Raw genomic sequence first — 24,935 nt, forward strand, 5'->3', positions numbered from 1 at the left:
CTGCAGTCACCATCTGTAGTGATTTTGGAGCCCAGAAAAATAAAGGGGATAGATAGGGGAAATATCTTATCCAGGGGTTCATGGAAAAGTCAGGATTCAAGAGCCATGTACAGAGCAGTCCAGAAAGGGAGATGCCTCAGCTCCTTCCCAGACAGGAGTGTAAGAGTCAGGTTTGGGTTGGGGAGAGAACACCACTAAACTGGTAGCACCACTCTGAATACCCTTGGGCTGAGGAGAGTGGCTAACTCCTACCTGGAGATGGACAAGGCTGAATTCTCAAATCAAGAACTAGAAACAAGTCCCGTGATTCCATCCAAAGGTCTCTGGACTTGGATCTAGTTCTATTAGGTCTGCAAAGACCAGAAATAATGATCCCTAGTACCACGTGAGATATCTAGGACTCTAGTTCACTCTATTCCCTGTAATAAAGCAATAGTTTAACAATTAAATAAAAAATAATTAAGAAAAATCCCTTAAAAACAAAAAGAGGAAGGGCAATATATTGTCATTATCTTGGAAAGGGCAGGTATTTTGAGTCAGACAGAATGTTTTTGAATCCTAGAATCTAGAGCATGCTGCTTAATTTCCTTGGTCTTCAGATTCTTCATCTATAGCATGAAATGTTAACACCTAGCTCTTGGGGTTGGAGAAGGCAATGGCACCCCACTCCGTACTCTTGTCTGGAAAATCCCATGGACCAAAGAGCCTGGCGGGCTGCTGTCTATGGGGTCGCACAGAGTCAGACACGACTGAAGCAACTTAGCAGCAGCAGCAGCAGCTCTTGGAGTAGTTTTTAAACAATTTTAAGTGTCTAGCACAGCACTTGGTACAGAGGAGATACTTAGAAAATGCCATTCCTTCCCTTCCCTTGGGTGTTTGTCCAGGAACTGGTTAAAAAGGAGGACCTATGTCTTAATCTATGGGAAGATCATTTAGTAGGATTGTAGTTGATGACAGCCTGGAAAGAAAACAGAGTAAACACTTGACACACAGAAAAAAACAGAACAAAAGCCTAAAGGATCTAGGATTCTGACAATACAGCCCTCAGTTTCAGAGAAGTGGTTCTCAGCCCCTACTGCCCATGGGAGCCACTGGGTTGGCATTGGAACAAACCCAGCTCCAGGTCCCATTCTAGGCAAATGAGGCACAATTTCTGCTGATGGATCTGACGTCTTTTTGTGAATTGACTGATGGTTTTAGTGTGTAACCAGGTTTGAGAGTGCTGTCTAGAGGCAGGCGGATGATCATGATGACTTTTAATGTAGATCATCCTAACATCTAGCTCCAAAAAGAAGGGCTTTTCAAATATATTTTTAAATGAAGTACCCAGAAAAGGAGAGAATAAATGTGTACTCTCCAGTGATCAAGGAACATAATCCAAAACAGCTCATTCAAACTGAAATCTCACATCTGATGTTAAAAAATCACCTGAAATTTGTTCCATAAAACATTCATGTTTATTTCAATAGAAATTACCCCTCAACAACAACAACAAAAAATTGCCTTCCCAGATGGCACAGCGGTAAAGAATCCATCAGCCAATACAGGAGACTCAGGAGACACGGGTATGATCCCTGGGTTGGGAAGATCCCCTGGAGTAGGAAATGGCAATCGGCTCTGGTATTCTTGCCTGGAAAATTTCATGGACAGAGGAGGTTGGTGGGTTACAGTCCATGGAGTCGCAAAGAGTCAGACACGACTGAGCACATCACAGCCCCCAAAAATCTCCTTTAGTAAAAATGATGCTTCAGATACGTCTTGCTTTTCCAGGGCCTCGTGAATCCCAGGAATCCCAAATTGAATAGCACAGTTTTAGGTCATTCACCTTGGCTGGTGAGCGCCTCAGTCACTGGAGGAGCAGCTGGTGATTGTAGGGGCGGGGGTGCAGGGGTGCCCCTGTGCATCTCGGAGATGTATGCTGGCCGTGGGGTCACCCAAAGCGGGAACTGACTGGCCCAGCCCCCTGAAGTCTGCTGCTGTAGCCTGAGGAGGGACACTGCTGCTTCCTCCACAGCTTTCTTACTGGAGAAACTGCCAAATGGCTCCTGGCCAGGCAGCTCGGTAAAAGTTTGCGAAGTGAATCCCTTTCCCAATCCTCATGAGGCCACATTTCTAAAGGAATTTACAAGAATAGAAATCGTTTTCATCTTCAATCAAGATGCAGAAAGAACTCAGTCTCTTCCCTCTTCTTCCACTTCTTCAGTCTCCAGCCGGTTTAGGAAACACATCCTTGTGAGAGAATTTACTCTCTCCTTCACCTCCCTGCCAGCAGCCAGCCTCACAAAAAGTTCGTAAACTTCACCCACCTTGAGACATTTCTGTCTGGCCTGCTACATTCCTTTGGACCTGCTCCTCCCCTCCTTCAACATCTCATTTCATAAATATCAATAAAACAACATCTTCCAGGAGCAAATGTGTTCTGGTTTGAGGGTATAACTGGGATGTGCAGGATTAGAAGGATCTGCCTCCTTTCTGGAAACCTAGAAAAAGGAAACAGAGGGAATTAATATTTTTAAGGCTAAGTGCTCACACATCATTTCATTTAAACTTTATAAAACTCTGGAAAGAAAGTGAAAGTGTTACTCACTCAGTCGAGTCTAATTCTGTGACCCCATGGACTGTAGTCCACCAGCAGACTCCTCTGCCATGGGATTTCCCAGACAAGAACACTGGAGTGGGTAGCCAGCCATTCTCTTCTCCAGGGATTCTTCCCAACCCAGGGGTTGAACCCGGTCTCCTGCATTGTAGCAGATTCTTTACCGTCGGAGTCACCAGGGAAGCCCAGCACTGTGGAACACGGCTGCAATTATCTCAGCCTCAAAGAGGTGAACTGAGATTCAAACACAAGCAAATGGTATATAGGGCTTCTAGAAGAAGGGACTTCTCCTAGAAAGCCCCAACTCAAGAAGATCAGCTCCTAAGGTCTCCACCACAGGGTCCTGAGCTGTGGGAAGCCCCCTAATCTGCTGCAGGACACCCAGCTTCCGTGTCTCTTTTTCTTCCTTCCCCGTCTCTTTCTTCTTCAGGCTTCCATGAGAACTATGCCTGAAGGGGGCAGAAGTCAAGGTGCTCTTTGACTCTTTCTTTCTTTTTCTGTGTTCTGGCCTAGTTTTCTTTGACTCGGGGCCTTGTTTGTACTGACGTTGCTGAAGGAACAGCTCCTCTGACTCTGCAATTGGGCCTAGGGCATCCTTCAGTCGGGGTTTGAGAAAGTGCACTGAGTTGACAGCTGCCAGCCATACCATCTTGCCTCAGCAGGAGGGAAGAGAGCCGGACAGGACAAGAAAGAGGGGAGAGGAGGGGAGGGGAGGGAGCAGGAGGGAACCCGGGGTTAGTCAGGCCTCGGTCTGCAGTTGGCTGCTGTGGGTTCGCTGGAGGAGAAGGGCTAGTGTCAGCAGCTAGTGGGATTTGACATGAACAAGTGCTACCATCTGAAAGGGAAGGAAGATTTGAAAGGCTAGTAGCTGAGACGTGTTCTTGCTTAGTCATACTGTTGTTCTTAGAGACCTATGTCTGCAACCCAGGGTTGGGAGGCTCTGAACTGTGTAGGGATATCATCAGGAGGCATTTTAAGTGAGTGGAAAAAGTGACTGGGGTTCAGGCATAAAGTGATGCTTTAATTAGCGGCCTATCCTCTGTGTGAGGCCCTCTCCTAATTTAATGTAGTGGGGAGGATAGGAAGAGAACACCAGCTGGTTGTAGGTAAAGGAAAGTCAGATTTTGCCGTTCTTTCTTTCTTTGTTGGCTAATGCCTCTCCAACTATAGAGGCTCAGCTTCTGACAAACCTCCTCCCTTCTGCATTATTCCCTCTCTTGCTGCTTATGCACATGAATGCCTGTGTATGAGCAGGTCCATACACAGGCCCTGGGAAAGCAATCGCTGCACATGGCTTGCCTGGCTGTCCAGGCTCCCTCTGACTTCCCGCAAAACCTCCTGCAGATTGCTCTCTGTGTCCTGGGCTGCCAGCAGCTTCTCCTAAAGCCCAATGTGTCCCAGGACTGGGGGAATGCAAGGAAACAGCAAGGAGCTGTTACCTAAGACTTCCGGCTTCTGGTGGTTGGGTGAGACAGGCCACCAGGTAGAAAAAGCCTTGAGTGTTCCTGGCAGGACCTCTGGCAGCTCATGTAGTAACTGCCCCTCCAACCCACCAACCAATGCAAAGGAGCCCAGCAGCATGAACTCACTTCCACTTTAAGCTCTGGGATTCAGGGAGGTCACCTGGCTCTACTCACCTGAAGTCATTAGGGGTATGGCCTCAAGGGCAGCCAGGCGGCTCCTCTAAAGTTGGTGATCACGCTCCTGCTAGACCTATGCATCCCCAGGCATAGATGGATGAGAAGAGCTGGAGACCCTCCTGTTTGGGAGGCTAAGAAAGCAGCCTTCCTGCTGAGTGCACAGCACCCGAGTGTTCTCTCGCCACCTCACACACACGGTCCTACCCACCCAGCCCTCCTGGGATCTTCAGCAAAGTAATAAACCCAAGGCTAATGGCCAGCCCTAACAGCACAAGAGGCTTGGGTACCAACCCAGAGTTCCTGGAGCAGCAACAATCTGGCCATACTCCTTCAACACGGTGCACATCCAACCCTACAGCTCAGGGTCCCTTCTGGCCCCTGCCTCTACAGGGACCCTCCCAAAGGAAAGCAGTGCCCTTTACGTGCTTGGAGATGGTGTCAGCGGAGTGTAGTGTGTTATTCGTCAGTGAAAGCAAACCCCGCCTGCACATTGCCTTCAGCTGCCCACAGTCTCCCTCTGGCATGGCCACAGTCTCTCCTGCCTTTATTGGGCACTGCTATGTGTGAAAGGCTCAATGAAAATAGGAACTCATTGGATTTGCTGATAATTCTCCACTACCTGAGATGGTAAATTAGGACCTATTTGCTTATGGCAGAGAGATGGGTGATCCACACAGGAACTGTGTTTTCCGCAGAGCCCCACCGCCTGTGGGCACATCAGTGTATGCATGATAACATATGCCTACACAGTCTGGCAGCAACACTGACCCGCGAGGCTGAATTGAACCATATGTAGTGAAGCGTGGTTGCAATATGTTTTAGAGGAGAGTTAAGGCAAGCTGCCCTCATCTTTTCTCATTTTAGAGGAGTAAGCAAGTCAGTGGTCATAAACACCAAAGACTTCACACACTGCCAGACTTCCATAAATATATACATATTTTATTGAAATAAAAATACAATTAGCCATTTACATGTGCAATGCAGTGTCATCTAGTGCATTCGCAATGTTATAAAGCTAATTTCAAAAGATTTTTCTGATTTCAAAAGATTTTTGTCACCCCTGAAGAATACCCTTCACCCATTAAGCAATCACTCCCCATTCTTTCTTCCCCCTCAGTCCCTGGCAACCAAAAATCTGGTTTCTATCTCTATGGATTTGCCTATTCTGAATTTTTCATATAAAAAAAAATCATACAATGTGTGATTCTTTGCCCTCTTTCACTTAGTATAATGTCTTCAAGTTTCATCCAAAGTTATAGCATCTATCGGGACTCCATTGCTTTTTATGTCTGAATAATAATCCCTTGTATGTATACACTACAATTTGTTTATCCGTTCATCCACTGATAAACATTTGGGTTGTAACCACCTTTTGGCTATTGTGGATAGTGTTGCTATGAATGTTTGTGAACAATTATTTGTTTGAGTACCTGTTTTCAGTTCTTTGGGGAATATACCTAGCAGTGGATAGCTGGGTCATATTGTTAGGGGAAGCACACTGACTGAGATCGCCCGCCCTGGCCAGGCACCACAGTAACCATTTGCATGAGTTGTTTTACAACAGGAGGTCCTGGTTAGGAACATGGAACTAATAAGCCTCTACCAACCAGAAGAGTTCGGGAAAGGTCAAAAGGAGACACCACCTGTCTGACCACCTCCCAGAATCCTTCTCTCTGGCGTCCATCTTGGCTGAACAAGACGTGCACCACCAGGAAGGACTCTGAGTCAGAATGATTGGCTGAGGACAACCCGGAAACTAACCCCATCACCATAAAACCCGAGACTGCGAGCCACATGGCAGAGCAGCTCTCCTGGGTTCCCTTACCCTCCTGCTCTCCACCCGGGTGCCCTTTCCCAATAAAGTCTCTTCCTTTGTCACTGCATGTGTCTCCTTGGACAATTCATTTCCGAGTGTTAGACAAGAGCCCAGTTTCGGGCCCTGGAAGGGGTCCGCCTTCCTGCAACAATATGGTAAACATAATTCTATGTCTAAGTTTTTGAGGAAGTATATTTTTTATTTGATCCTCCCCTGTGAGGTAGACAGAGCAGATAGATATTAGAGAGAATGCATATTAAGCATTTAGGTCATTACATAGCACATACTAAGTGTTCAATAAATTTAAAATACTATTATTATCAGGTGCAGAAACTGAGGCTCAGAGAGTTCAGATGACTTGCTCAAGCTCCCTATAAATCACAGGATCTTAACTAAACCCAGGGCTTCCAATTTAGACCACAGAGCCAGTCTTTTTCAAACAGATTTCATGAACGCAGGCCATGGCTTTTCCCTAGAGGGAAAAAAAAAAATTCTAATAGTGTGAATTTCCGCTTGGGCTCAGGGACCTGTCCTGCCCTGGACCAAGGAAAGACACAGAAGCCTTGAGCAGAGAGGCCGCCCATCCTGTGCTCCCAGCCCTTCATGCTGTCCTGCCTTCGCCACCTCAGCTCCGCAGCAGCCGCCTGACAGCAGGGAGCGGGTGGCACCAAGTGTCGCTGACAGCCGGCTGGGCTGTTGCTTCCCCTGAGCCCCTGGGTCCCTCCAGAGCCCCCGGTTTTCCTGCCTTCAGTCCCTCTGCAGAAGTAGTTACAATGAACCTCCACAGCTCAGGCGGTGGGGGTGGGGTGGGGAGGGGGTGACCCAGAGGCTCACACCACGCAGAGAATCCCTCTGCTTGTCCCTTCTCATTTGGGAACCTGCTTGAGCATTTCATGTCTGCATTAGCGTTAACTTCCCAGCGGGACTTGACCGGTCTCTCACTTCAGAAGACTGGATCTGCAGCCCAGAAACGTTAAGTGAATTTCCAGACGTCAGGCAAGGGAAGGACAGCACAAATTCTTGGCTAGGGCTTTCTGATCAGCCCCCATTCTCTTACTCACCCCATATCCTGCCCTGCCCAATGATACCAAGAACCAGAGCACAGACTTCTGGGGAGGTGTCATGAACTCAGGCAGGGAAGATTCAAGAATTCATGTGGTTCACCCCTGACTCTGAGTAAGATTAGGTTGAAATCCAGTGGATATAGCTAACCTCTGCAAGTATAGCAGAGGCATCTCTGATGGGATGGGGAGAGAGCAGTGCCAGCCAGAGGGTTCTGGGGGACTTTGTAATTTTTGTTTTGTTTCTTTTTTAAAAAATTTATTTAATTGGAGGCTAATTACGTTTTGTTTCTTTAACTTGTCTATGATCACAGCTCTTAAGCCTGTCCTCTGCCTTCCCTCCTTCCTCTCTCTGTTAAGTCTGCGGTTTGACTGCTTCAAAAAAGTGGCAACCACTCCCAGATTTTGTGGTTCTGAAATGTCAAGGCCAGTTGGGAGTTTTGTTTTTGCTTTTCTCCTAAAGACTAGGATGGGGAGGAGCCTTAGAGTATCCTAGCGCCAAGAAACTCCTGGGCCTTGGGGGAGAAGTTGAGAGGGCTTACAAAGGCTTCTGTCTTTTCCTGTGCTTTCTGTTGATTCTTAATGATGGAAAAGTCAGAATGGAACAGAGCACTGGCCTGGAGAGGGCCAGTGACTACCTTGGGTGGAAGGAAGGAGGAGTGACTGGCAGAGGATGTCTGGGACCTGGCAATTCCTTGACTACTTAGTGGTTATGTGGGTATTGCTGACCTTGAGCTATACATTTGTGTTTTGTGCATCTTTATGTGTGTTGTTAAATTTCACAACAAATAAAGAATCCTGGCTTAAGGATCAGAATATAGAGGTTCATGCTTGGCTTTTCCACTTATTTGTCATGAGGTCATAATATAATCATTTTAATTTCTCTAGTCTTCAGTTTCCACATCTATAAAATGGATTCACCAAACCTTGAGAAATGTAGTATTTCCTGCCATAAACAAGGATATCATAGTCATCAGCAGTTCTAGCCATACAAATGTGCATTTCTGACCCCCAAGGACACCCAGGAAGATCAATGCCTGTTATCCAGCAGCCACGAGGCTGCCACCACTCCCTACAGTGAGCAAGGAACTAAGGATGTGAAAAATAATGGCAGGATGCTGGCCCCAGACAGCTGAGATGTATATGAAAGGAATGATTTCAGTGAGCTAGACTCTTGCATCATCCCAGGATAGAAAGAGCAAAATTACTTAACTTGAGCTATCTGGTTTTCCATAGTTAACAATAATCTTCTGACGATCAGACTACCTGGGCTGTGTTGCAAACTTCTACATAACCCTGACTCTTCCCTGCTCCCCCACTGCCTCAGAGCGGGTCTCTCAGGGTTACTTGAAAGGCTGTCTCCTGGGCTTGAGGTTCTAAAATTTCCCACCGAATAAAATATAACTCTCAACTGTTAGGTTCGACTATATCTTAAGTCAACAACCTTAAATCTCTCAGGGTGACTGTGAGAGTTGAGTGAAAAGTTGTATATTGTTGATGCCCAGTAAACTATAAATCAAGATTTCCATGTAAAATATTGTTTTGTTTTATGGAAAGTCAGATAAGGGTGGAGATCAGCAGGAGAGCAGAGACTGCTGACGGGAACTGGGCCAGCCAAGGGAAGATCAGCAGCCATGCTTCGGGCTTGAGGGAAGGATTCAGGTATTAGTTTCCTAAAGTTGCCAGAACAAATTGCCACAATCTAGGTGGCTTAAAACAGTAGAAAATTATTCTTCCACAGTTTTCTGGTCTAGAAGTCTGAGACCAAGGTACTGGCAGGGCCACAGTCCCTGTGAAGGCCCCAGGGAAGAGTTTCCTCGCCTCATCCTACCTTCCCCTGGCTCCCAATCGTTCTTGGCATTTCTTAGCTCACAGCTACATCATTCCCATCTCTGCCTTCATTTTTACACTATCTTTTTCTTCATGTGTCTCTGAATCCAAGTTTCAGTCTCCTTTCTCTTATAAAGATATAAATCATTGGATTTAGGGCCAACTCTAGTCCAATATGACTTCATCTTAACTTGATTACATCTGCAAAGACCCTATTTCCAAATAAAGTTGTATTCTCAGCTTCTTTGAGGCTTAGTGGTAAAGAACCCACCTGCCAATGCAGGAGCTGTGGGAGACGTGGTTTCCATCCCTTGGTGGGGAAGATCCCTGGAGGAGGAAATGGCAACCCCCCTCCAGGATTCTTGTCCAGTATTCCTTGGACAGAGGAGCCTGGCGGGCTACAGTAATGGGGTCGTGAAGAGTCAGTCAGACACAACTGAGTGACTGAGCATGCATGCACTCACGTACCAGGGATTAGGACTACAACATATCCTTTTGAGGGTATGTTCAACTCATTGCAGTGGGATTCTGGATGGAGAGATGGAGAAACCGGACTCAGGCCCCACTTCTACCACTTTGTGGCTTGGGTATTGGCTTCTTCAGCCCAAAGAAGAAAGTGAGTAAGAAATTAGAATTTGTTAATTGCCTGTAACATGATATAAGGGCACTGTGAGATTGACAATGTCGTCCCTATTTTGCTGATAAAAAGATTGAGGCTGGGAAAGGGCATGGAAGTTACCTGATGCCACTGATAGTAAGAAGAGATTTCTGGAGTGGAGAGGAAGGGCATTTGACCCCTTCTGGGGCTCAGATTCAACAAGTCAAAGCTGTATGATTTTACAGAATACCAGAGGATTTGTTCCTAGTCCCTGAGTGAATCAATGGATGGGAAGTTAAAAAATAAACTGCAGTTGACCTCAAAACCAAGGACTTACACTGCACTGTGGAAATGATTGAGTGTGGACCCCTGAGAGAGGATGCATGGCTGTGTAATTCCCTCCACTCAGTGGCCAGCTCCTCGCAGACCGTGTCGGTCCTGTGATGCAGGCCGTGGAGGACAAGACGGATTTAAACCTCTACTCCGTCCACAGTCTGAAGGGTCCACAGCTTCTACCCCAGTGCCCTGACCCCTGACTGCACTACAGCACAGGTTCCAACCTTGGTTCTAATGCTGCTGTTGGATTGTCTGTGGGCGGTTGGCCTGTCCACGTGTCCCCCTCAGGTTGAGAGACCCCCAGAGACCATCTGTTAAGCATGCAGCACAGCCAGAATTCAGGCACCTTTCAAATGTAAGCACTGTGCTGGGAATATTCCTATAAATTCTATATAGTTAAGGTTTGGTTTTCCCGCTCCAAGGAATTGCCCCAATTTTCCAGTAGACACGCTGTCTTCCTAACCCACTGGCTAGCTCCTTCCCAGGGACCCAGCTCCCCCACAGGAAAGGATTCATCTTCTTTTGCTCTGACCCTTTTCTGGGGCCACAAGTGCAGTTGCCAACACTTCTGGTCACAGCTCCAGGTGCAGGGAAAAGGAAAAAAGTGATGGTGTTTGCTCATTTAACAACTCTGAATAGAGCCTTTCAGAAGGGCCTTTGGCTGGCTAGTGGTCTAACAGCCCGTAGAAACTAATGCCAGGTACAGCAATAGCCTGGAGAAGTTGTCTCCTCCAGCCTCTCCCTTGCAACATGCCGGTCCCCTAGAAAAGACGAAAGATGCTCCAGGTTTTTTCTCCCTATCTACTGGGCTGCACTGGATGTGCCCAAAGGAATAACAGCTAGAATCAGAATTCTGGACGTCCCCTTGGATCAATGGTGCTCAAACTTGAATCTATATCAGAACCACTTAATGCAGTGGTTCTTAGACTTTTGTATTCACCAGAATCACCTGAAGGGCTGTTAAACACAGATTGCTGGGCCCCATCTCCAGCGTCTGTGGTAGAGAGGGAGAATTTGTAGTTATCAGAAGTTCTCATGTATTCATAATGCCAGTGGTCTGTGGGCTACCCTTTAAAATACTGGTATAGGACCAGAATCTCAGGCCCTAATCCAGGAGATTCTTAATGTGAATAAGGCAGAGCTCAGGCATCTGTATTTTTAACAAACTTGCAAGTGATTCTGAAGCACAAGGTTTAGGAAACCAATGCCTTACATCTACATTGTAAGTCAGAGCTTAAGATTCCCAAAGACACACTCAGGGAATACTGAGGAAGTGGATTTTGAGTCCAGTTGGGCATTATATGTATGTAATATACATAGACATCTCGGTATGTACTTGACAGCAAACAGCATAAAAGAGGTGTGAGATGAGAGTTTATTGCTGAATGAAAGGTAGGACTTCCCCTGAGGTAAGTGGAGATCATGCACTTTGCTTTTTTAATGAGGAAAACATTGGGTAAAGCTAGTGGTCCCTGTGACATTCTGGAACTTCGCTCAGTCTCATTAGAGCATATTTCCCACTTTGGATTAGGAACCAGAGAAGATTCTTGTATCTTCTTTCTTTCCCAAATTCTCCTCTTCCTAGACTCGGTAGAATAGTGTCAGTATGTCTCTGAGATTAGGAGGGAATGGGGATTCCCATGCCACATCTGATGAATGGGTAGTGCCCATCTTTCGGTCTGAGTCAAGGGGGGATTTAAGTCTGACCTCAGCAGAAAAAGTAGGAAAGAGTGATGTGATTGATTAACAGTGGCTACAACGGGTGCTTAGAGAAGATTTGCTGTGCCTGGACAAGAACAGGAGGATTGGGTAGCTGGCAGCCCCCAGAGGAAGGGGTTTACCTGACTGAGCTTTTACTAAAAGACTGGTGGAGAGGCCAACATCTTCAGGGTGTGAGCAACTGGGCCTCAAAAATGAGGGAGAAAGCTTGTTGTCAGAACTAAGGTCTGAAGTTAGAGGTGGATGAACCAGCAGGGGCTTGATGCGGAAATCCCAGGGCTTCAACACCTTTAGGCCTTCTTGCCCAGGTCCAGGCCTGGAACCCCAGACAGTGCTGGGCCCCTACAGTGGGGACCAGGTGAGGCTGTCTGCTAGGGCAGCCTGGACTGACTCACTCTGGAAAGAAGACAGATTTGGGGCTCCTAAATACTGTTGGCAGCGCTGACCTCTCTGCCCTAACTTCATCCATCCAGGTTCTGCTGAGGCCAGGCTTTGCTGGCCAGGCCTGGACAATTCATCTGGGAAACGTCTATGATCAGAAGAAAGAGAAAGTAGTCCATATCTGGGAGATGCATTAACTCTCCACCCTAGGTTCTGACCCTGGGTTTTCCACTAGCAAAATTCACAGGAGGCCGCTGCCTCCTTCCTGACCTCTGTGGCGCTGGCTGGGCCTCCTGGTCTTGTTTCCTCTCACCCTTTAGAGGATGGCCACGCATCCATTAGGGCAAAGCTTAACACTCAAGATCCCCCCCGGGCGCTGCTCCAGCCTCCCGTACTTGTGCAGCCCCAGTTTCTGCTGAGAGTCTGTGCACATTCCTATCTGAGGACAGAAGGGGTCGTGATGGGCTCACAATTAAGTCCTGGAACCCAGCGTGGAGTCAGTTAGTATGCAAGGCCCAAACTAATGTTGTGTGGGGCCTGCAGGAGCCAGTGTGGCCTGAGGGTTCCCGGACTCTGAGTCCGGGCTGGCTGAGGAGAGGGGGCAGTAAGAAGCTAGCTCCTTCCACCCAGCTGCATGAGCCAGACTGTGCAGAGCCGCATCTGAAACTGGCACCCAGACCAGCCGTACCAGGGGCATGGCCTCTGCCCAGGCTGCCCCTGAGGCACCCCCCTCTCTTCCCGGGGCGTCAGCTCCCCTCTCCTCCACAGGGGGCCACCTGCCGCCCTCCCAGCACCTCTGGGAGGGGGCTGTCCCTGCTCCCCTTCTTGGGGTCCCTCCCACCTGCAAACCACAAGCACACAGGTCTTTCTATTCGAGATGTCTCTTCTTCGTGGAAACAAGAGGTAACAGAACTGCAGAAAACACCTCCAGAGGTTTTATAAATCTTTTTTCTACCAGGAAAGAATTTCTCGCGGGCAGTGGCTGACTCCCAGTGACGTAGCTGGCCAGCGGCTCCTCTCACCGGGGTCACACGTTCCCTGCAACCAGGGATGATGCAAAGTCCTCCTACATACACGGGATTTAGTGGTGGTTGCACATTGTAGGTCCCTCATTCATTTCTGCTTAACATTATTGTGTCCGTAAGTGCCAAGGATGGGGACTACAGTGATAAAGAGGACTGTGGAGTCCCTGCTTTTAAGGAATACGTAGCTAGAGAAAGAGGTAATTGTTTATCATCACAAAAACGGCTGTCATCATAGCCTGGTCAGGGTGGAGGGTTCCTGAAGGCTTTTCCAGAGAGCCTTGAAGGATCAGGAGGATCTTGTCAAATGCTGATACAGAGAAAGACATGCAGACAAAGACTTGGCCCCTCCTCAGACACACGGACGGCAGCAGGAAGCCACTAGCTCAGGCTGGACGGGGAGGCCTTTCTTTCTCCTCACCCTGCTCGAACCCCTCATTGTCCTCCTCTTGTTAACGTAGCGGGGTTGCCAACAGGTGGGGAGGGGGCTCAGTGGGCTCTCCACTTTCCTCTCAGTTAGTCTCTAGACTCCTTCTCCCCTTTTAACCCCACACCTACTAAAAAAAGGAGAGAGGGCCAGTTAGGATGGGGCGACTGTATGGCATAAATGCTCAGAGGAGAATTTTGGAGTGTGGCTTCCTGAGACCAAATTTAGGCTTCGCTACTTACTGGCTATGTAACCTTAGGAAAACCCTCTCTACGCATCAGTTTCCTAATCTATAAAATGGAGATAATAGGAGTGCTAACTTTCAGAGGGTTTCTGTGGGAAGGAAATAACGTATAAAGCACTTAGAAATAGCAGCTGGCATGTGAAGAGCAGTTGTAAATGCTAGCAATCATTACTACTCCCACTTCTAATACTATTACTACAGGATTCTAAGTTATGTATCTCAGAGGCTCTTTGGAGTATCTCTCATTCTGGATTCCATAGAACTAATACCCCTAAACCAGTAACCCCCAAACTTTTGTGTGTATCTGGATTACCCAAAGAGCTACTGTTGCCACCACAGAGACTCTGTTTCAGGATATTCTAACTGGCCCAGGAATTGTAATTTTATCAGTCCCTCTGGGTGCTTCCGGTAAATAGCAAGGACTCTGAACTTTGCGAGGCTGATTGTTTCAACCTCTTTCAGGTGTAGGCACTGGGCATTCCTGTCCTATAGCTCCTGCCCCTCAAGCCTGGATTAACTGGATACTTTGTTATCTTAGTCTTCCCTGGTGGCGTCTGCCTGGAATGCAGGAGACCTGGGTTTGATCCCTGGGTTGGGAAGATCCCCTGGAGAAGGAAATGGCACCCCACTCCAGTACTCTTGCCTGGAGAATCCCATGGATGGAGGAGCCTGGTAGGCTACAGTCCATGGGGTCTCAAAGAGTCGGACATGACTGAGCGAGTTCACTACTACTTGTTATCTTAGAGCAACATACCTGGGGAGGGGATTTGAATGTATTTGCATCTTGTTAGCAATCAGGAAGGGATGTGGACCATCTGAACAAAGGATTTATTTGTTACAGCACTTAGGAGTCAGAGTAGGACTTCAGGGACCCAAGCCTGAGAGACTCTGATTAAACGTGGAGGAGGGACAGTGGGCAGGTCTAGGTTACAGAAGGACAGCCTTCTTGTCCAGGGGTCCAGGAGAACAGGAAGAAGAGAACCAGGAGTGTGAGGGTGGGGCAGAGCCGCGGCGGCTGCTGCAAGTCACTTCAGTCACGTCCGACTCTGTGAGACCCCATAGACGGCAGACCAAAAGGCTATCCCGTCCCTGCCCTAAGCCAGGGAGGCTGGGATGCAGATCCTGGGAGGAATGAGCTGTCCTCCCACTGACTTCTTGGGTCTCCTGGCGAGGTACCTGCATTTTCCTCTTTGCAACTTCAATATTTTGACCCATTTTTGCTCCTGTGATTCCTTCCATTGTTCTGTTGAGAGGAAGATCTTGCCTCTTAGAGGAGGAGGGCCAGAGAAGGCCTTCAAGAATTGCCAGCCCCTAGAAAAAAAAAACAAACAGCATACACTGATGCAAATGTTAGCTAAGGAGACGCAGCTGCCTTTCACATTTGCACCAACAAAAGTTACGCAAATAAATCACCCTTCAAGGCTGGTTCTCAGGGAAGGAAAAGGAAGGGATTTGGGATCTAAGACCAAGAGTCTTAGCTGAGTTTGGTACATTTCAATGGGGAGAAAACTTTTGGTTAAAATCTGTCTTAGTGCTGATCCAAAGGGAAATTGAGCCAAGTGAACTACAAAGTAATTTCTGACCTTGGGAAAATGGAAGGGAAAATATGGCTCCCCTCTGCCCCCAAGCCTAGCGGGAACACTGAGTTGATTGTTGCTCTGCCTGCAGGTTCTGTTCACTCCGATATTTTAAGGGTATAGTCTTTACCAAGCTGTGGCTTCAGAGGGAGCATGAAAGGTCTAGAAGGGATCAGAGGGCCTTCACCATGAGTTCCGTGACTGCTTCCCTTCTGCTTAGTTTCAGCTCCCAGCCTATGCCTGAATAGGCTGTCTGGCAATGGCACCCCACTCCAGTACTTTTGCCTGGAAAATCCCATGGACAGAGGAGCCTGGTGGGCTGCAATTCATGGGGTCACTAGAGTCAGACACGACTGAGTGACTTCACTTTCACTTTTGACTTTCATGCACTGGAGAGGGAAATGGCAACCCACTCCAGTGTTGCTGCCTGGAGAGTCCCAGGGACAGGAAGCCTGGTGGGCTGCCGTCTGCGGGGTCGCACAGAGTCAGACATGACTGAAGTGACTTAGCAGTAGCAGGAGATAGGTACACTTACTTCTTTACTTCCATGAAGGACAACTGCTAAGGGTTTAGGCCCTGGAACGCCCTCAAATATGTATGCCTGTCATTTCTGGTAATGTCTAGTTCATATTTTCATTCTATTTCAAAAACTTTTAATCATTTCATATATCATGACTTCATATTCCGTATCTGATAATTTCAATACCTGAAGCCTTTGTTGGGAAGCAGAGGACTGCATATGCTGTAGCTGTTTATTTCTTGTGTGTTTGCTGATCTTTGATTTGTCGTTGTTCATTCTTGTTCAGTCACTAAGTTGTGTCTCACTCTTTGCAACCCTATGGACTGCAGCACACCAGGCTCCCTTGCCCTCCACTATCCCCTGGATTTTGCTTAAATTCATGTCCATCGAGTCAGTGATACTATCCAACACCTCATCCTCTGCCTCCCTCTTCTCCTTTCGCCTTCAGTCTTTCCCAGCATCAGGCTCTTTTCCAATGAGTCGTCTCTTCACATAGGTGCCCCAAATTTTGGAGCTTCAGTTTCAGTGTCAGTCTTTCTAATGAATATTTAGGATCAAGTTCCTTTAGGGTTGACTGGTTTGATATCCTTGCAGTCCAAGGAACTCTCAAGAGTCTTCTCCAGCACCACGTTTGAAAACATCAGTTCTTTGGTGCTCAGCATTCTTTACGTCCAGCTGTCACACCCGTACGTGATTACTGGAAAAAACATAGATTTGACTATGTAGACCCTTTTTAACAAAATGATGTCTCGGCCTTTAATTATGGTGTCTAGGTTTGTCAGCTTTCCTTCCAAGGAACAAGCGTCTTTTAATTTCTTGGCTACAGTCAGTGCATGCAGTGATTTTGGAACCCAAGAAAAAAATCTGTCACTGTTTCCAGTTTTTCTCTTCTATTTGCCATGAAGTGATGGGTCCAGATACCATAATCTTAGTTTTTTGCATGTTGAGTTTCAAGCCAGCTTTTTCACTCTCCTCTTTCACCTTCATCAAGGTGAAAGCTCCTCTTCGCTTTCTGCCATTAGAGTGATATCATCTGCATATCTGAGTTTGTTGATATTTCTCCCAGCAATCTTGATTCCAGCCTGTAATTTATCTAGCCTAGCATTTCTCATGATGTACTCTGCATATACGTTAGATAAGTAGGGTGACAATATATAGCCTTGATGAACTACTTTCCCAATTTCGAACCAGTCCATTGTTCTATGTCTGGTTTTGTTAATTCTTGACCCACATACAGGTTTCTTAGGGGATGGGTAGGATGGTCTGGTACTCCCATCTCTTTAAGAATTTTCCCACAGTTTGGTGTGATCCACACAGTTGAAGGCTTTAGCATCAGCAGTGAGGCTGATGTTTTTCTGATATTTCCTTGCTTTCTCCATGATCCAATGAATGTTGGCAGTTTGATCTCTGGTTCCTCAGCCTCTTCAAAACCCAGTTTGTACATCTGGAAATTCTCAGTTCTTGTACAGCTGAAGCCTAGCTTGAAAGATTTTGAGTATAACCTTGCTAGCATGTGAAATGAGCACAACTGTGTGATAATTTGAACATTCTTTGACATTGCCCTTCTTTGGGATTGGAATGAAAACTGACTTTTTTCCAGTCTTGTGGCCACTGCTGAGTTTTCCAAATTTGCTGACATATTGGGTACAGCACTTTAACAGCATCATCTTTAGGATTTTCAATAGCTCAGGTAGAATTCCATCACCTCCACTAGCTTTGTTCATAACTAGTGCTTCCTAAGACCCACTTAACTTCACACTCCAGGATGTTTAGGTGAGTGACCACACCATTGTGGTTATCCGGGTCATTAAGACCTTTTTTGTATAGTTCTTTTGTATTCTTGCCATCTCTTCTTAATCTCTTCTGCTTCTGTTATGTCCTTGTCTTCCTTCTGTCTTTTATCATGTCCATCCTTGCATGAAATGTTCCCTTGATATCTCCAATATTCTTGAAGAGATCTCTAGATCTTTGGTAGTAAGGTCATATTTGATTTTTATTTTTGTTTATTTTTATTTTATTTTATTTTTATTTTTTTATTTGATTTTTATTTCTGAAAAACCTGCAGAACTAAAATGATTCTTTCCTCAATTAGAATTTGCATTTGGGCTTTTACTAGAAGTTCTCCTGACCATGGAAAGCTTTATACCCTAGTGGATCCTTGGCTTAACCGCAGTCTTGGGTTCAGCTCCCACACTCTACTGAAAGCTAAAGACTTAGTCTCCTAAAGGCAGCCATCATACCAGCATTTGTCCTCTGGACAACCTTTTACTTGTGCTTACCATTCACAGTATTGGATTTCATTCATGATTTTTAAGGCCTGCTTTGGTCCTTGTAGAGTTATTCATAATGAATCTGCAATAAAATAACAACTGTGTTTGTATAGGATCTAGTTGTCTTGTAGCAGAAACCTTCAGAATTTTTAGTCCATCAAACTGCTGCTTTATGAAGTCAAGATTTAAATTTGTGTCCTGCCTCTGGCATGTTCTAGCTGCATGATCTTGGATAGGAGACTTAACCTTTTGAGTCCCAATTTGACTCTCTGTGAAAAGGCACATAAGAATACCCCTCAGTGGTTCCCATCCATTTCCCACTGCTGCACTCTACAAATTGTAATGGATGACATTCTCATGAATGACAATCCAAATTTTTATAATACCTAAAACAAGTTTTCAGAGAAGTAAAGCCTTACAATAAACTGTATTTGTCACAACTATTAATGTGTATGAGATATAGTTACTATAAGCACAGATAAGATAAAACTCATGTTACATGAAATTTGCCTACTTTTACTAATGTTTCCCCCACCCAAAATGGCATTTTGGAATAGACATCAATAAAAGACTTATTATAGGAAAATTTTGATTCTGTGTTTTAATTCTACCATAATATTAAAAATGTAAATAATTTGAAAACTTTGGTATTCTAAGAGGTCTTTCAATAGCAAAGAATTCACTCAAGTCACTTTAGGGCAAAGACAAGCTGGTGGTTATTCTGAAACCAGAAGGCTATTGGGATTCAGTCACTTCTCTCTCTCTCCCCGTACATGTCTTTTTTCCTTATGACTCCATTCACTCCAAGTTTTTCCCTCCTTACAACCTCATCTTGCACACAGTCTTCATGGCCTGTCCCTTCTTTCCCTCCTTCCACCTCAACTACCACTGCTACCTACCTTCTCCTTCCAAGAGTTTCAACCTTGGTTTCTGAAAGCAACCATCTGAGTGTCCTGGTTAACCTAGCCAGGGCTGGTCAGTCTACGAATGGCTGTATCTAAGATGGAATCACAAAGTTACAGGGGCTGTAGGCAGGCAATTTGCCTTAGAAGTCTGTGAGCATGATAAGTGGATTGCTCTTCCTCCTGTTCACGACTCCAATCGTCTTGCTATTCCTGTCTGTGATGCCAGTTATCTTGATGTTTACACTGTTCACACGGGTCGCTGAACCAGGGTAGGTTCAGAGCTAAGAGGCTGGGTGGAGACCCCAGGAGCCGCAGGAACTGCAGACACATTTATTCCGTCCTGGCTGTCACGGCAGCCATAACAGCCTCTCTCCTGGCTGACGCGGCAACCTTGGCAGCAGATACGTTATATTCGCTCCTCTCGTGGCTGACCCAGCAGACACAGCCATGAAGCAGCAGAAATCAGGGCTTACATGGTGAAGCTCATACATGCACACCACACAAAGCAGCCCGCAACCAAGCAAGTATCTCGTGATGGGCATACACAGTGCGACAAATGATCTCAGCTGTTACAGAGTCATTATTTACAAATCTGGGGCGAAAGAGCCTGAACATGCCATCTTGCCTATGTGCTCCTTCCCTACAGTAAGCTTTCACTGAAGAAACACTTTACAACTTTAGGAAAACCAAAAAGGCAAAGGGTCTGTTACAGCGGTGTTTCAGGACAAGGTGATTGTAACACGCAAGGAGCCCAGCAGCTGTTACACCCCCAGGCTCAATATGTGAGTTTCCTTCCTGCCAGAAACTTTCAATCCCCAAACCTGGAGGGCAGGTGCTCTTCCAGTTTTGGATTTTCATGGAATGAGTGCATGCATATGAAAGTATTCCTGGTAGTTGGGCCTTTGATGTTCACCCCTTTTCGTGCCAGTCCTCTATGTGTCAGCAATGGAAGAGGCATCAGCTCCTCTGAAGTGACACAGAGGCCTAGGACAGAGTTGGCAGGACTAAGACAGTCTAAGGGCTAACCGTGTGGACTCTGGATCCAGACCTGGTGTGAATCCTGAATCCATCGTTTACTATGTGACCTTGGCCAAGTGTCTACTTGTTTGTGTCTCATTTTCCTCCTGCGTTGAGTAAAGGTAATAATTATCTTTAAACAGTTGTGGCAGAGATTAAATGAGTTGACCCACACAAAGTCTTCATGGCACCATAACAAATGCTCAATAAGCATAAGTTATTATACTCTTAAAACTTCCAGAGATTATCCTGCTGATCATATGACCCTATTAATTCACGTCAGAGAGCTATGGGTTGCCTCTTCTTAGAATCATCTGGAAGAGAATTTACAAACACTTCAGAAAGTTCTTATTACATCCCACGGTCCATTAAGAAGTAGACACATTTTCCCCTGGTTTTGACCTCATTCTGCTACAACACAACCTCATGTCTTCTTTGTGTCTCCTTGTCCTCAAAATGAGACACAAAGAAGTAAATAAGAAGAGAAGGGCAATGGCCCCTGGCCGCTGGCCCCTGGCCCATGTGTTCAAGGGATCCACAGCTAGAGACCAGCTCTTGCGGGAAGAAGGTCATGATGTTTTAGAAGCAGACGGTAGTAGTTGGAGACAAGGGAAGGGAAAGTTGCTATGTCCAAACTTGCCCCTTCAGGGGCCGTGGCGTCTCATCTTTCCTCTTACAAAGTTCCTTCTTTGTACTTTTGAACTTTTAGCTTAACTGAATATTGAAGTCCTGTCCCTGGATGAAATTGACAACCCTTATAATGACAGAAAAATGTAAATATCTGGTATTTTTTCCATTGCACATAGAGAGAACTTAGGGAGTCTTGAAATATATTTGGGTTTTTTTTTTAAATCCTTTCTTCAAAATGTTTCATTTCTCTGTTTTTAGAAGATAATGACATTCTCCAAGCATTTCAACCAGGTTTGAGAAAGTCTCACTCCTGCTCACACAAATTACATCTGCATCTGCAAAAACACGGAGAAACACAGAGAAACACACACACATGTGATTCTGTACATGTTCAAATACACAGGCATCTACTAAATGGCACTCATGTATGCCTGTCTACACACACACATATATCAGTTCAGTTCAGTCCAGTCGCTCAGTTGTGTCCAACTCTTTGTGACTCCATGGACTGCAGCACACCAGGATTTCCTGTCCATCACCAACTCCCAGATCTTGCTCATACTCATGGCCATCGAGTCAGTGATGCCGTCCAACCAACTCATCCTCTGTTGTCCCCTTCTTCTCCTGCCTTCAATCTTTCTCAGCATCAGGATCTTTTCCAATAAGTCAACTCTTCACATCAGGTGCCCAAAGTTTAGAGTTTCAGCATAAATCCTTCCAATTAATATTCAAAGCTAATTTCCTTTCGGATTGACTGGTTTGATCTCCTTGCAGTCCCAGGAACTCTCAAGAGTCTTCTCCAACATGACAGTTTAGAAGCATTGATTATTCAGCACTCAGCTTTCTTTATAGTCCAACTCTCACATCCATACATGACTACTGGAAAAACTGTAGCTTTGATTAGACCAATCTTTGTGGCAAAGGAATGTCTCAGCTTTTTAATATGCTGTCTAGTTTGATCATAGCTTTTCTTCCAAGGAGCAAGCATCTTTTAATTTCATGGCTTCAGTCACCATCTGCAGGGATTTTGGAGCCCAAGAAAATAAAAGTCTGTCACTGTTTCCTTTCTTTCCTCGTCTATTTGCCATAGATGTGATGGGACTGCATCCATAATGGGACTGGATGCCATAATCTTAGTTTTTTGGATGTTGAGTTTTAAACCAGCTTTTTCACTCTCCTCTCACTTTCGTTAAGAGGCTCTTTAGTACTTCTTCACTTTCTGCCATAAGGATGGTGTCATCTGCATATCTGAGGTTATTGATATTTCTCCCGGCAATCTTGATTCCAGCTGTGCTTCCTCTAGCCTGGCATTTCTCATGATGTACTCTGCATATGAGTTAAATAAGCAGGTTGACAATATACAGCCTTGATGTACTCCTTTCCCAATTTGGAACCAGTCCGTTGTTCCATGTCCGGTTCTAATTGTTGCTTTCTGACCTGCATACAGGTTTGTCAAGAGGCAGGTCAGGTGGTCTGGCATTCCCATCTCTTTAAGAATTTTCCACAGTTTGTTGTGATCCACACAGTCAAACGCTTTGGCGTAGTCAATGATGCAGAAGTAGATGTTTTTCTGGAACTCTCTTGCTTGTTCAATGATCTAACGGATGTTGGCAATTTGATCTCTGGTTCCTTTGCCTTTTCTAAATCCAGCTTGAACATCTGGAAGTTTTTGGTTCATGTCCTGTTGAAGTCTCATTTGGAGAATTATGATCATTACTTTGCTAGTGTGTGAGATGAGTACAATTGTGTGGTAGTTTGAACATTATTTGGCATTGCCTTTCTTTGAGATTGGAATGAAAACTAACCTTTTCCAGTCCTGTGGCCACTGCTGAGAATTCCAAATTTGCTGGCATATTGAGTGCAGCACTTTAACAGCATCATCTTTCAGGATTTGAAATAGCTCAACTGGAATTCAATCACCTCCACTAGCTTTGTTCGTAGTGATGCTTCCTAAAGCCCACTTGACTTCTCATTCCAGAATGTGTGGCTCTAGGTGAGTGATCATGGCATCACAGTTATCTGGGTCATGAAGATCTTTTTCGTATAATTCTTCTGTGTATTCTTGCCACCTATTCTTAATATCTTCTGCTTCTGTTAGGTCCATACCATTTCTGTCCTTTATTGTGCCCATCTTTGCATGAAATGTTCCCTTGGTATCTCTAATTTTATTGAAGAGGTCTCTAGTCTTTCCCGTTCTATTGTTTTCCTCTATTTCTTTACATTGATCACTGAGGAGGGCTTTCTTATCTCTCCTTGCTATTCTTTGGAACTCTGCATTCAGATGGGTATATCTTTCCTTTTCTCCTTTGCCTTCAGCTTCTCTTCTCTTTGCTATTTGTAAGGCCTCCTCAGACAACCATTTTGCCTTTTTGCATTTCCTTTTCTTGGGGATCGTCTTGATCACTGCCTCCTGTACAATGTCATGAACCTCTGTCCATAGTTCTTTGGTACTCTATCAGATGTAATCCCTTGAATCTATTTGTCACTTCCACTATATAATCGTAAGGGATTTAATTTAGGTCATACCTGAGTGGTCTAGAAGTTTTTCCCTACTTTCTTCAATTTAAGTCTGAATTTTCTAATAAGGAGTTCATGATCTGAGCCACAGTAGCTCTTGGTCTTGTTTTTGCTGACTGTATAGGGCTTCTCCATCTTCGGCTGCAAAGAATATAATCAATCTGATTTTGGTATTGACCACGTGATGATGTCCGTGTGTAGACTCATCCCTTGTGTTGTTGGAAGAGGGTCTTTGCTATGACCAGTGCGTTCTCTTAGCAAAACTCTGTTAGCCTTTGCCCTGCTTCATTTTGTACTCCAAGACCAAACTTGCCTTTTACTCCAGGTATCTCTTGAATTCCTACACACATATATCTGCAAGCATTCTGGTTCACAATAGATGGCTATACTCCAACCTAAGACACACACATGAACAAATAGCAATAGTAAATAGAGCCATTTCTGCAGTGTTATTGGCATATAAGCATATTTCATTTTACTGTGCTTAACTTTACTGCACTTTATTGGAGCCATTTTTCCAACAGCATTTTCTCACTTCATGTCTCTGTGTCACATTCTGATAATTCAGTATTTCAAACTTTTTCATTGTTATGGTGATCTCTGATCAGTGATCTTTGATGTGACTACTAAGACTCACTAAAAGCTCCAATGATACTTAGCGTTTTTTTAGTAATAAAATATTTTAAAATTGAGCTTCCCTTGTAGCTCAGTTGGTTAAGAATCTGCCTGCAGTGCAGGAGACCTGGGTTCGATCCCTGGGTTGGGAAGATCCCCTGGAGGAAGAAATGGCAACCCACTCCAGTATTCTTGCTTGGAAAATCTCATGGACACAGGAGCCTGATGGGCGGCAGTCCATGGGGTCACAAAGAGTCGGGCACGACTGAACGACTAACACTTACTAACACTTACTTATGTACTTTTTTTTAGACCTAATGCTATTGCACACTTAATAGCCTGTAGTATAGTGTAAGCATAACTTTTATATGTACTGGAAAACCAAAAAACTTGGACTCACTTTATTGTAATAGTCTTTTTATTGTAGTGGTCTGGAACCCAGCCCACAATATCTCCAAGATCTGCCTGTACTGACATGGAGCGCATATGCATCTGTGGTGTGACTAATGCATCTGTGGTGTGACTAATTCACCATCAGGTGTGGGGATAGGAAAGAAAATTGCATCTTTTTAAGGAGGATCAGAAATCTGGTTGAATTTCTAAATGTGCTGGATTCCCCCATCTCCTCCTTTTGTTCCTGACTCTCAAGGGAAATGACTGAGCTTTGAACACAATTGGGACTGGAGGATTATTCCAACTCAGAATAGCAGATCCTTGAACATGGGCCCTTGAGAGAGTCCTATGAAGTCTAAGCAACATCCACTATGAAAAGAGTAATAAATAATTCCACCACTGGAAACAAGTGTCCAGAAAACAGCAAGTTTGTCCTGTACCAGAGCCAAGGAAAGCCGGTGCCGAGTGCAGCCCAGAGGTAAGGGGTGGGTGATGCAAACACAGACTGTCCTGCTGTAAGAGAGACCGGAGGCAGGAAGGGAGGAAAATCTGAATCCATAACCTTTCTTTTTATATAAACCAGACTCATAAGTTTTCTTTATTTCAGCTAGAACTCACATCACAGCTGCTCTATTTACTTACCTACCGGCCGCATACGTTAGAACAAGTTTTGTTCAAAAGGAAACCAGGCAGAGCTGGGAAAATATTTCCTCAGCCAGCTCCTCAGCGCTGTTGTCTGAGGAGAACATCTGACCCAGATGCCCTCCAAGTAAGTAAATACTGAACCCCTGCTCCGTGAGCAGAGGAGGGTGCATGGAAAA

Source organism: Bos taurus, chromosome 16 (genome assembly GCF_002263795.3).
Source record: "Bos taurus isolate L1 Dominette 01449 registration number 42190680 breed Hereford chromosome 16, ARS-UCD2.0, whole genome shotgun sequence".
NCBI lineage: Eukaryota > Metazoa > Chordata > Mammalia > Artiodactyla > Bovidae > Bos > Bos taurus.